The sequence below is a fragment of the Clarias gariepinus genome, chromosome 6, assembly GCF_024256425.1.
Source record: "Clarias gariepinus isolate MV-2021 ecotype Netherlands chromosome 6, CGAR_prim_01v2, whole genome shotgun sequence".
Lineage (NCBI taxonomy): Eukaryota > Metazoa > Chordata > Actinopteri > Siluriformes > Clariidae > Clarias > Clarias gariepinus.
In genome coordinates this window covers 5,134,606-5,146,256 of record NC_071105.1, presented here as the reverse complement: position 1 = coordinate 5,146,256, position 11,651 = coordinate 5,134,606, and the positions used below count along the sequence as shown (strand labels likewise).

General features: G+C 37.8%; 1 long non-coding RNA gene across 1 annotated transcript; it reads right to left on the bottom strand.

Moving 5' to 3' along the window:
- Positions 1–2,423: 2,423 nt before the first annotated feature.
- LOC128526127 (uncharacterized) lies at positions 2,424–3,498 on the bottom strand. Its single transcript, XR_008360771.1, has 3 exons — positions 3,406–3,498; positions 2,872–2,906; positions 2,424–2,780 (listed from the first exon to the last, which is right to left on the bottom strand). It is a non-coding gene; the product is annotated as an uncharacterized LOC128526127 (long non-coding RNA).
- Between the last annotated feature and the right edge of the window lie 8,153 nt (positions 3,499–11,651).

The window sequence follows — 11,651 nt, the reverse complement described above, 5'->3', positions numbered from 1 at the left end:
TTAATTCCAAAAAATTAGTAAAAACATGATGTTAGTATAGGTTTTATGTATTACAGTCTTTTCCAATTGCTAACAGACTAAAATGACATGCACAGCACAATTATTTAAACTGACACACAGAGAGCAAAACTTCTTCTCAAGTCCTTAAAAATCTAAACACATTTTCTGCTTTACACACATTTTGCATTTCAAAATGACACTTTTTAAATGCACTGAAAATAGTTCTCTGCATAAGACACAACAATCTGACATAAAGTCACATGCTTGCCATTACAAATCACTGCCATTCAAAATGACACTACATGAGCTAATTGGCCAATTACATGTGCCACCTGGCCAAACACCTCAATGGTTAATTGTTAACACTTCAATTAGAATGTTAGCACTATAAAAAGACCACAGGTGAGAACCTTTTTTTTTTTAACAACAACAATGGAAGACATTGCAGAGAGAGGAAGAGGGAGAGGAAGGTTGAACATAAAAGGGGGAGGAAGAGTGAGAGGTAGGGGTAGAACAGGTAGACGACTTCATGGCCAAAGAAGACAAACACTTTCAAATGAAATCAAAGCAACCTTAGTAGATCATGTCATCAACCATGGGCTTACAATGCGTGAGCCTGGACAGAGAGTGCAGCCAAACTTGAGCCGTTTTACTGTCGCCTCTGTCATCCGGACCTTTAGACTGGAGAACAGGTATGTAACCAAAATTTCATGTAGTACACATGTAGTATACCGCATGTCATAGTGTACATAGTGACATTAGCCATTCATGAACTGTACGAGTTTCCTGTACAATGTACTCTACTGTGGGGGAAAATATTTAGCCTACATTGTCCAAGCCCTATCTATATTTTTATTTTATTTTTTCAAAAGGACTGAGAGACGACACCATGGTGGAGGAAGGGGCCAAATGTTCACCGGGGTACAGGAAGCTGCCATTGTAAACTTGGTTTTGGAAAATAATGAAATCAGATTACGAGAAATTCAAAGCCACATCATCCAAGACAACACTTTATTCGACAACATTCAACGAGTCAGTCTGTCCACATTGGCTCGCATTCTCAAGCGAAACCAAATCAGAATAAAACAACTTTATAAGGTGCTATTTGAGAGAAACTCTCAAAGAAACAAAGAGCTCAGACGAGCATATGTGGATGTAAGTACTATATTGACTGCAGTACACTACACGCAACATTGTTTTCCAGTGTACTGGATAACACCATATTGACTGATTTTTGTTCTTTGTTTTCAGGGAGTCCTGGAAATGGATGCTCATGCAATCCCACATGAGTTAATCTTTATAGATGAGGCTGGGTTCAACCTAGCAATGACCAGAAGAAGGGGGAGAAACGTTATAATGGCTCTGTGGCCAATAGTTGTTCCTGGCCAACGTGGTGGGAACATCACAATGTGCGCTGCCATCTCCAGTATGCATGGTGTCCTCCACCGTCATGCCAAACTTGGACCATACAACACAGCCCATATTCTCACATTTCTGGACAGACTTCACAACATCCTCATACCACCAGAGCGTATGAATGATGCAGACCATCAAAGATACCGGTACGTTGTAGTATGGGACAACATCAGCTTTCATTGTGCAGCCCCAGTCCAAAACTGGTTTGCTGACCACCCAACATTTCTCGTGCAATACCTCCCACCATACTCAACATTTCTAAACCCCATAGAAGAGTTTTTTTAGGCATGGCGGTGGAAGGTATACGACTGGCAGCCCTTTGTGCGCATGCCTCTTGTGCAGGCCATGGAAGAGGCATGTGATGAGATTGATGTGGGTGCAATTCAGGGATGAATAAGGCACTCAAGGCGCTTCTTCCCTCGATGTCTGGCAAGGGAAGATATTGCCTGTGATGTTGATGAGGCGTTGTGGCCAGACCCGGCTGTGCAGCAAGATGCTGCCTAATTTTTTTTCTTGCCTCTTTTTTTTAACTGTAATATATGTTTTCTAAAATTTTGTTTTTCAGTTTACTGTTTTTTGTAAGAATATTTTTGTTCAGTCCCATGTAAATATATCTGCTGTGCATATGTTGCACTGACTTGTAAATAAAAAAATTAAAAAAAATGTTGCAACAGCATGTGTGTGTATCTGCGAATATTTCTGTGCATGTGAACAATCTGATACATATTTTAGTATTATGGCAAAGCATACTAAAGATGGGGGTGCTTTTCATTATGCCCCACAGTGTGTAGTTGGTTAGGCAAAAATCTGGTAATATGAAGTGTGTGCCATTTCATGCAAAAGTTTGATCAGTTCATTTTGCAGGATATATGAGGTATTTTGCAGTTTGGGTGTGTGGTTTTTTAAATTGTGTTAAGTATTTTGATAAAACCAGACTAGTTTGAAAAATTGTGTGTTAGCAATTGGAAAAAACTGTACATTAACATAAAATCAACACAGGAGGAAACTATGGATGTGGAAGAGTACTGTATAATAAAGGTTGTATAACATACTACATGACTTCCACAACTTGACAAATGTATATTTATTGTGAATTTTTAGAAAATCTGGTGTTTTTACACATAACAAAGGAAGAAAAGTCTCAATAAATCAGTAGAGATCCAATGTACAGGTTATTTGTCTCTAATCTCAGTTCAGTAATCTATCCACATAAATCAGTGTAACTGACTGAAGTCACACAAGACCTCGTCCTCAATGTGTGGAACTGCCTCATTAAAGCTGGAGACACTGCTGTAAATAACCACTGTGTAAATTAGACCTTCAGCAGATTTCTCCTCCTCACAGTCACACACAGCAACAGAGACCTGAAAGCAAAGACAAATAGAATCTATATACAGTACATGTACACATTTTACCTCTTGTTGTAAATGAACACACACTGATAAAGACAGTTACCTCCTGGTCTTGGTTGGAACACCTGGACATAGAAGCTTTGAAGAAAAAAATAGTCAAATAATTTGTAGTTATTCTTACTGTTTTAATCTCAGATTTTAATAATGATTATAACTTAAACATTTGCTATAGATGTAAATTATAGTTACTAATTATTAAAGAATACTGTAACATTAAGATATAAAATATAAGTTATGTTTAGGGCTTCCAGAAAGTTTAAAAGTTATTTTAAAATAACTTAATATTCCTATGTGAATAAATAAGACATAGTGCATGGCTCAATCATATAACATTTACTCCTTTCTGCCTCTACTTTCAGTAAATGTTTTTCATCAGCCCATTGGAGGACTTTGTGCATTCCTACACACTCACACACACTCACTTTTGTGTAGCGAAAAAAAACAAAAGTAACCAAAGCTAAGAGTTAAAGCCTGAACCATGAACGTGTAAGACAACAACACAAGTACTTATTGTGTGTGTGTGTGTGTGTGTGTGTGTGTGTGTGTGTGTGTGTGCGTGTGTGTGTGTTTTGCATACTGAATTTTATTTGTAAAGCAAGGAATATGACTCCAATCACAAGCAGCAGCAGAATTACAGACACAGGGATCACAGTGGAAGCTGGAAATCCTGGAAGAGAAACAAACAGACACTTTAACCTACATACTGATCATTCAGAAGAGATTAGATTCATCAAAGTCATAGAATTAGATTATGGGTGTGATGTGCATCTGAGCAGAATTACCTGCTTGAGGAGAAACTGGAGTAGACTTAGATAATAACAATGTTGATGATGATGAGGAAGAAGAGGAGGCAGATGAGGGTGATGGTGGTGACGATGAAGGTTGTGATGGTGGTGACGATGAAGGTTGTGTTGGTATCCAGGTTGTAATTGGGACATGTGGATCTAAAGTTGTGAAAGTTTAGTTAGATACTGAATGACATTGAGTGAGTTCTTCCAGTGTATGACTGAGAGCAGAACAGATGCAACACAATACATAGAACGTTTGGTACGTGTGCAACTTCACAAACACTGACAGCTTTTTATGCTTCTGATATCAGGATGTGTACTGAAGCAAAAATACACAGGAAGAACAGAGAGTCTAATACAAATCTATTCATCACATTATTTAGTCGGAAGGGACAGAATTCATCATTTTAACATATAATATCAGCTGGATCACTTCTATTCCACGAGTTATCAAACATATTACTAAACATACCTGATTTATTTGTACTCACATTATTGTTATATTCACTAACAGTCTAATAATATCACAGGCTCGTCCTGGTTATGATGTGCACCAGGGGCGTAGATTTAGGCTGGTCAGAGGGGATGTGTCCCCACCAATATCCTCCGACCATTGAAATGTCCCCACCCAATAATTTAATCCCCTTTAAAAAAAAAAACACATATGAACATTTTGATCGGCTGTGCCTTTCCCTGCTATCACGTGAGAGACTATGGCTGCATTTGTCAGAAATCAGTCTTGTGAAAGAAATTGATATGCTACATACTAATATTGCCATGGCTAGAGTTTTGTTGACAGTTCACCAATAGACAATCCACTTCCCACAAATAATTTGTAAAATGCATTCACTGACTTGGCAAACATTAATGATTTGATTCGAGATTTGCACACTAAGACTCAGAAAAGCCTGGAAGACATTCTTCTGACAGGAGAGGTGGATGATATTGTTGATCAGTATCCAGCTAGCCATGTTCAAGTACAAAAACAGTTTCAAATCTAGTACAGAAGTGGCTACTATCATGAGAGGAATGCCAGTGGTCTATTTGATCACATTGAAACCCTTGTCAGGCTGCTTTTAGTTATCCCGGTGTCATCAGCTGAAGCTGAAAGGAGTTTCAGTACTCTCAGGAGACTAAAAACCTGGCTCAGATCAACAATGCTTGATTGAACAATGCTGCTGTATGCCATGTCCACCAGAACAGTCTGGACAATATTGATGTCAAACAATTATGCCAGCAGTTTATTTCTGTTAACGAGAGGCAAAAGCATATTTTTGGATTCTTCATATAGGAGCAATAGGCATTGAGCTGTTGTGTGGTACCTAACAGTAGTTCATGTTTAGATGTGATCTACTTTTATATATACTGATGTTTGAGATGTTTCATTTGCACTATGGCCTAATAAAGAATAGTCTTTATTAAACTATTTTTTGTCAGTTATTAAACATTCCTTTAACATTACACTATTCCTTAATTTACCTTAATGAATTGCATTTTAAGTGGATTAATATCAATCGAATCATTGCAAGTATTATTGTAAAGTGATTTTGCAGCATATAAAAAAAAACATGCATTCCGTGGACGGATTTGGGGTGGGGGGGTTGCTGGGTGGGGCAGGGAATGGGGGGGGGGAGTTTGGAGTCATAGGTCCCCACCAATGTCCAGAGCAAATCTACGCCCTTGATGTGCACTGACTCTGTGTTTCATTCCAAGTATCTGTAAGATCAACATAATTGAAGCAGTGTGTCTCTGTGTCTCTACAAACTCACCAGTAACTGTCAGGTTGATCTGTGTGAAATAAACCTTGTATCCATTATCAGATTCCCAGGCTGCTTCAGCTCCACACCAGTATTCACCAGAGTCTCGCTCAGTTACATTTCTAATACTCACACTCAAGATTCGTCTTTCTCTGTCATCATACAGGGAGAATTTACCCACATTTATGAATCTTCCACTTTCATTAATAGATTTTTTATAAGAACAAGCAGAATATTGCAGGCTCATTTTACAGAGAAACTTGGGATTACTCCTGAGGGATTCTGGGTATTTACAGCTGATGTTCAAATCTCCTCCTACATGGACAGTCTCACTGATGGACTTCTCATAGGACAGATCTGCAAATCCGAAAAACATCTGATCAGTTTTTATGTATGTATGTGTCCTAGAAAAAAAAACCTTACAGTGTGAATTATGACATTTCCTAGTATATTGTTTTGGACACAAAGTTTTTCTGAATTTTGATGCAGTGTCACATGACGCTCCTCATCACACCATCACTGCCTTTCTACTCACTATAACCTTTTGCTGTTTTTGTATGCTTCAAATCATATAAATACAAACATCAAATAATAATTCTGCCCCAGTTCTTACAATCTTACAACCAGTTATATGGAGATACACTAATCATGGCAGCAAAAACATTAACCTGGAGACATTTTAATATTCTGTTCCACTTATTGCTTAATGTGATACAATAAATTTGCATATACAGTACTAATTTCATTACATGTTTCTTTGCTAAAACATAAATAAATTTACTCACATTTTCTTACATCCAGGAACATTACAGTGTAGGTCTGTATTCTATCAGACACATCAACAGCACACGCGTATGTTCCAGTGTCCTCCGTAATCAGCTCTCTGATAAACACACTGAAGAATCCTGAACTTCTGTCGTCATGAACTGAGAATCTGCCATCATGTGACCATTCACTGTTTAGTTTTGTTCTTATTTGATTTAAACAGCTATGATCTGTCTCGATCTTACAGAAAGATTTGATTTTGTCTTTGTATTTATCTTCATATCTGCACTTGATGTTGACTCCTCCCCCTGCATGTGCACTTACTGCTCTAGAGACCCTGGGCCCTAATAAAGAACAAGAGGTTCAAATCATGATTAATCAATTAAAAGTAGAACTATCTAGTCGAAATGATATAATACTTAAGTTCAAGATCATTTTTAAAGATCACGTCTTAAATCCATATTTTATTAGAGGTAAGGTTAAAGTCTGAGCTGTTTCTTAAAATTTGCGTTGATAATTTGATGACAGATGAAAGTAAGCATGAATCATTTTTAACAATTTAAATCAGCAAACAAACTCATAGTTAAAAAAGGCAGGGGTTAAAGGTCAGACACACAGCAATGCAGGACAATCCTTCCTGAGATAAGCCATGAATGAACTGAAATCTATTGAACAAGTAAGTTAAAAAAGAGTGAGTTTAATAGTCAGGTTCAGGGGCAGGTTTGTATTTAATTGGGTTTTAAATTTTAAATTAGAAACTAGTCTCAGCCATGCAAAGGTTAAATATGAATTAAATCACGATCTTACTATTTAAATCATCAGAAAGAAAATGTTAAAGATAACAAAAAATCATAAAATATATTACATAAGTGTAAAAATAATATATGATTATTTGGTGTGTTGTATGTTTGCTAATATCAGTGATAATAGACTCACCTTCCTTTACCTTCAGTTCCACCAGTGTGTAAATGTCTGTCCATGATTGTATATCAACTCCACACTTGTACGCCCCAGTGTCCTGTACAGTGAGCTCTCTGATCATCACCCTGAACTCTGCTGATTTGGTGTCATCATACAGTGAGAATCTTCCTGAATCTATCCACTTGTTTTTAACTTTTGTCTTTATTTGGTCAGAACAGACTAGTGTTGAACCCTTACAGAAAAACTTCATGTTTTGTGTGTATCCTGTATGATACTTGCACTTGATAAGGACTCCTCCTCCTAAATATCCTGTTACATCCTTGGAATCTCCTCCATCTAACAAAACACCAAACATCCATCTGAGCAAAACCTTCCTTCATGTAACACTGCTGCTGAGAGTGAGGATTATTCTGAAGTGCATTTCTTTACCTGAGATCAGACAGAGGGTGAAGATGAGGAGGATCTTCATCCTGAGTTCACACTCACACATCTCCACACCAACTCCACTTCAGAAAGATATTAAAGCTCCTGTTCTGTTACACACTCTTACTGTCTCTGTCCTGCTCTGTGAATGTGCTCTGTGTCTTCATATGAGTCTTAAACAGAGTGTGATGCTGCACCCACTTCCTCTTCTACAGTAGCTGTGTGAAAAAGAGCTGCTCAATGATTGTGTTTGTGACATATGTGTGAAAAACATGCAGGCATCTCATAAGCTTTTAAATTTCAGACATAAAATGAGTCTCTGGTCAGTTACAGTGTGTAAACAATCATATGAAGGTGTGTGTGAGTGTTTAATGTTGATCGTCCTCATGTGAGCATCTTCCTCCAGTTGAGTTGTGTTTCCTCTCAGTGCTCCAGTATTAACTTTACTGATGATATCTATCACTCCATGTCACTGTACTGCTCTAACGCTCTGGTGTAGTGTTCCCCGAGTTAAGCAAAAATGTAGAAAGACCCAGGAAGTCTGTTTTAGTAATTTAATTAACATAGATACCACAAACTTGGATCACACTGAAAGTGCAGCCGGCACCTCTGATCTGAAGCTAGGACTGTTAAATATTAGATCTCTCGCATCTAAAGCAGTTATAGTTAATGAAATTATCACGGATCAGGAGTTTGATATACTCTGTTTAACAGAAACCTGGATTAAACAGGACGAGTATGTAGCTCTAAATAAAGCTAGTCCTCCTGGATACAGCTACATACACCAGCCTCGGTTAACTGGTAGAGGAGGAGGCGTCGCAGTTATTCACAATGATAATCTAACTATTATAAAAAAACACTGACGCAAATTTAATTCATTTGAAGTTCTCTATAGTAACAAAACAAGTGTAGCTACAAATATAAAGTCTGCTTAGTCGATCCCGCTAATTATCATTTACAGACCTCCAGGGCCGTACTCTGAATTTCTTAGTGAATTTGCAGATTACCTCTCAAACCTAGTCGTTTCTGTAGACAAAGCGTTAATTGCTGGAGATTTTAATATTCATTTTGAAAATCCAGAAGACCCTGTGCGTAAAGCATTTATGTCCATACTGGACTCGGTAGGAGTAAATCAGTGTGTAGTAGGACCCACTCATAAAGCAAGTCACACTTTAGATTTAATAATATTCTTCGGATTAAGTATAAAAAATTTTTTACAAGTCCATTGTCTGAAGTTATATCAGATCACTATCTTGTCTCAATTCAAGTGTGTCATAGTAATAAAGTACACACAGCGCCGCGCTACCGTATGAAACGTACATTCACATCAACTACAAAACAGAGTTTTATCAGTAATCTCCCAGAGTTCCCAACTTTGATTAGATCACCGTCTGACCCCACAGAACTCGATCAGGCGACTGAATATTTAGAGTCGACATTTCGCTATACCTTAGATAATGTAGCTCCAGTTAAAAGAAAAATTATTAGACATAAGAAACTCGCTCCCTGGTATAACGATCAGACACGCTCTTTAAAACAGACCGCTCGGAAATTAGAACGTAAATGGCGTCAAACTAAATTGTTAGTATTTCAAAAAGCATGGAAGGAGAGCATCCTGAACTATAGAAAAGCTCTTAGTGTAGCTAGATCAACATATCTCTCCACTCTTATAGAAAATAACAAAAATAATCCTAGATTTTTATTTTTAATGCTGTAGCCAAATTAACCAGAAATAAGACCACTGCAGAAATCTCCACAACAACATCATGCAATAGTGAGGACTTCATGAAATTTTTTAATAATAAAATTGTAAATATGAGGCATAAAATTGAGGCTTTGAAACCGAACAATGTAATTGATGCAGATGTTAATCTAGCCATGTCAGATCAGAACCTAGAATACGTCACTCCCCTTTGAAGAGAATGAACTAATTTCACTTATCTCTTCCGCAAATTCATCAACCTGTATATTAGATCCTGTACCGACACATTTTCTTAAACAGATAGTACCAGCAATAACAGAACCCCTGTTGAGAGTAATTAATTCTTCACTCAGCATTGGGTATGTTCCAAAATCTTTTAAATTAGCAGTTATTAAACTAATTATAAAGAAACCTGACCTTGACTCCTGTCAGCTGTCCAATTACAGGCCAATATCAAACCTCCCCTTTATCTCTAAGATTCTGGAAAAGATAGTAGCGGAGCAGCTATGCTCATATCTACATAGAAATGGCATACATGAACTGTATCAGTCAGGATTTAGGCCTCAACACAGCAGAGAAACGGCACTCGTTAAAGTAGTAAATGACCTCCTATTGGCCTCTGATCAAGGTTGTGTAACCATGCTTGTATTACTTGACCTCAGTGCAGCTTTTGACACCATTGATCATAGTATTCGTCTTCACAGATTAGAAAATGTAGTAGGAATTAGGGGTACAGCCCTCTCCTGGCTCAGATCCTATTTGATAGATCGGTATCAGTATATAGACCTAAATTGTGATTATTCTGCATGTTCTCTAGTGGAGTTTGGTGTTCCACAGGGTTCAGTTTCAGGCTCACTGCTTTTTTCCCTTTACATGCTTCCTCTGAGCAACATAATCCGTAAGCATGGTATTAGTTTTCACTGTTATGCTGACGACACACAGTTATATGTCTCAGCAAAACCTGATAAGATAAACCAGCTTACTAAAGTTGAGCAATGTGTGCAGGACATAAGAAATTGGATGCTAATTAACTTCCTTTTGCTTAATCCAGATAAGACAGAAGTTCTAGTCATAGGACCGCATACAGCTAGTATGTATGTAAGATTCTAGATCACTCTGTAACTTTAGATGGCCTTTCTGTTCCATCAAGTGCAACAGTAAAAGACCTCGGTGTGATTATAGATTCCAGCCTTTCATTCGAAGCTCATGTAGATAATATTACCAGGATAGCATTCTTTCACCTCAGAAAGATTGCCAAGATAAGAAATATATTGTCGCTAAACAATGCAGAAAAACTAGTTCATGCTTTTATTACCTCTAGGTTGGACTATTGTAATGCCTTACTGTCTGGTTGTTCAACTAGGTGCATAAACAAGCTTCAGCTAGTCCAGAATGCAGCAGCAAAAGTCCTCACTAGAACCAGAAGATACGAGCACATCACACCTATCTTATCTTCACTTCATTGGCTCCCTGTGAAATTTCGCATTAACTTTAAAATACTACTTTTGACATATAAAGCATTAAATAGTCTCGCACCGCAGTATATGAGTGAACTGCTAGTGTCTTACGATCCGCCACGCCTACTTCGATCAAAGGATGCAAGCTGCTTATCACTAGGGCAAAGCTTTTTCTTACAAATTCCCGAAATTATGGAATAGTCTTCCAATTAGTGTTCGGGACTCAGACACAGTCTCAGTGTTTAAGTCCAGGCTAAAAACCTATTTATTTAATCAAGCATTTTTATTAATAGATTTGCCTTAGGTAAAGGAGCAGATCTAGGAGATTCATGGACGTAGAGTATTATGGTGAACTGGTATGTTTAGATGCTGTCTTCCCCACTCTCATTGATCACTCAGGTTTGTTGACGGTGAGGTGATTGGTTGCTTTACATCTCAGGGAGCCGGTTCTGGCCTCGACTGGTGTTGGCAGCTGTTTCTCTGAGGACTTGACTTTTCAATAACTACCTGGACCCCATATTAACATCAATTAACATCAATTGTTATGCTGAACTGCCTGCCAACTAACACACAGTATGAATGCAGATTAATTCCTGCTTTCTGTTTTACTTAAATGGGGATGGGTTCCCTGTTGAGTCTGGTTCCTCTCAAGGTTTCTTACTACTACCATCTCAGGCAGTTTTTCCTTGCCACTGTCGCCCTCGGCTTGCTCACCAGGGACAAACTGACCATTTTGATTCATACACATTCAAATTCCATACAAACTTAAATAATTGTTTTGATTGTGTAAAGCTGCTTCGGGACAATGCCAATTGTTAAAAGCGCTATACAAATAAAATTGAATTGAAATGAATTAATGCCTGAAGGTCTCTACTGCCCCCTAGAGCACAAGGTGTATCATAGCATCAGCAAGAGAGAAACTTGACCAAAATCACCCAAAGGCCTCAAAGCTGTAATTCATTAGTGGTAACTACAATACGATACAACATTGTTATTAACTAAAGCTAATA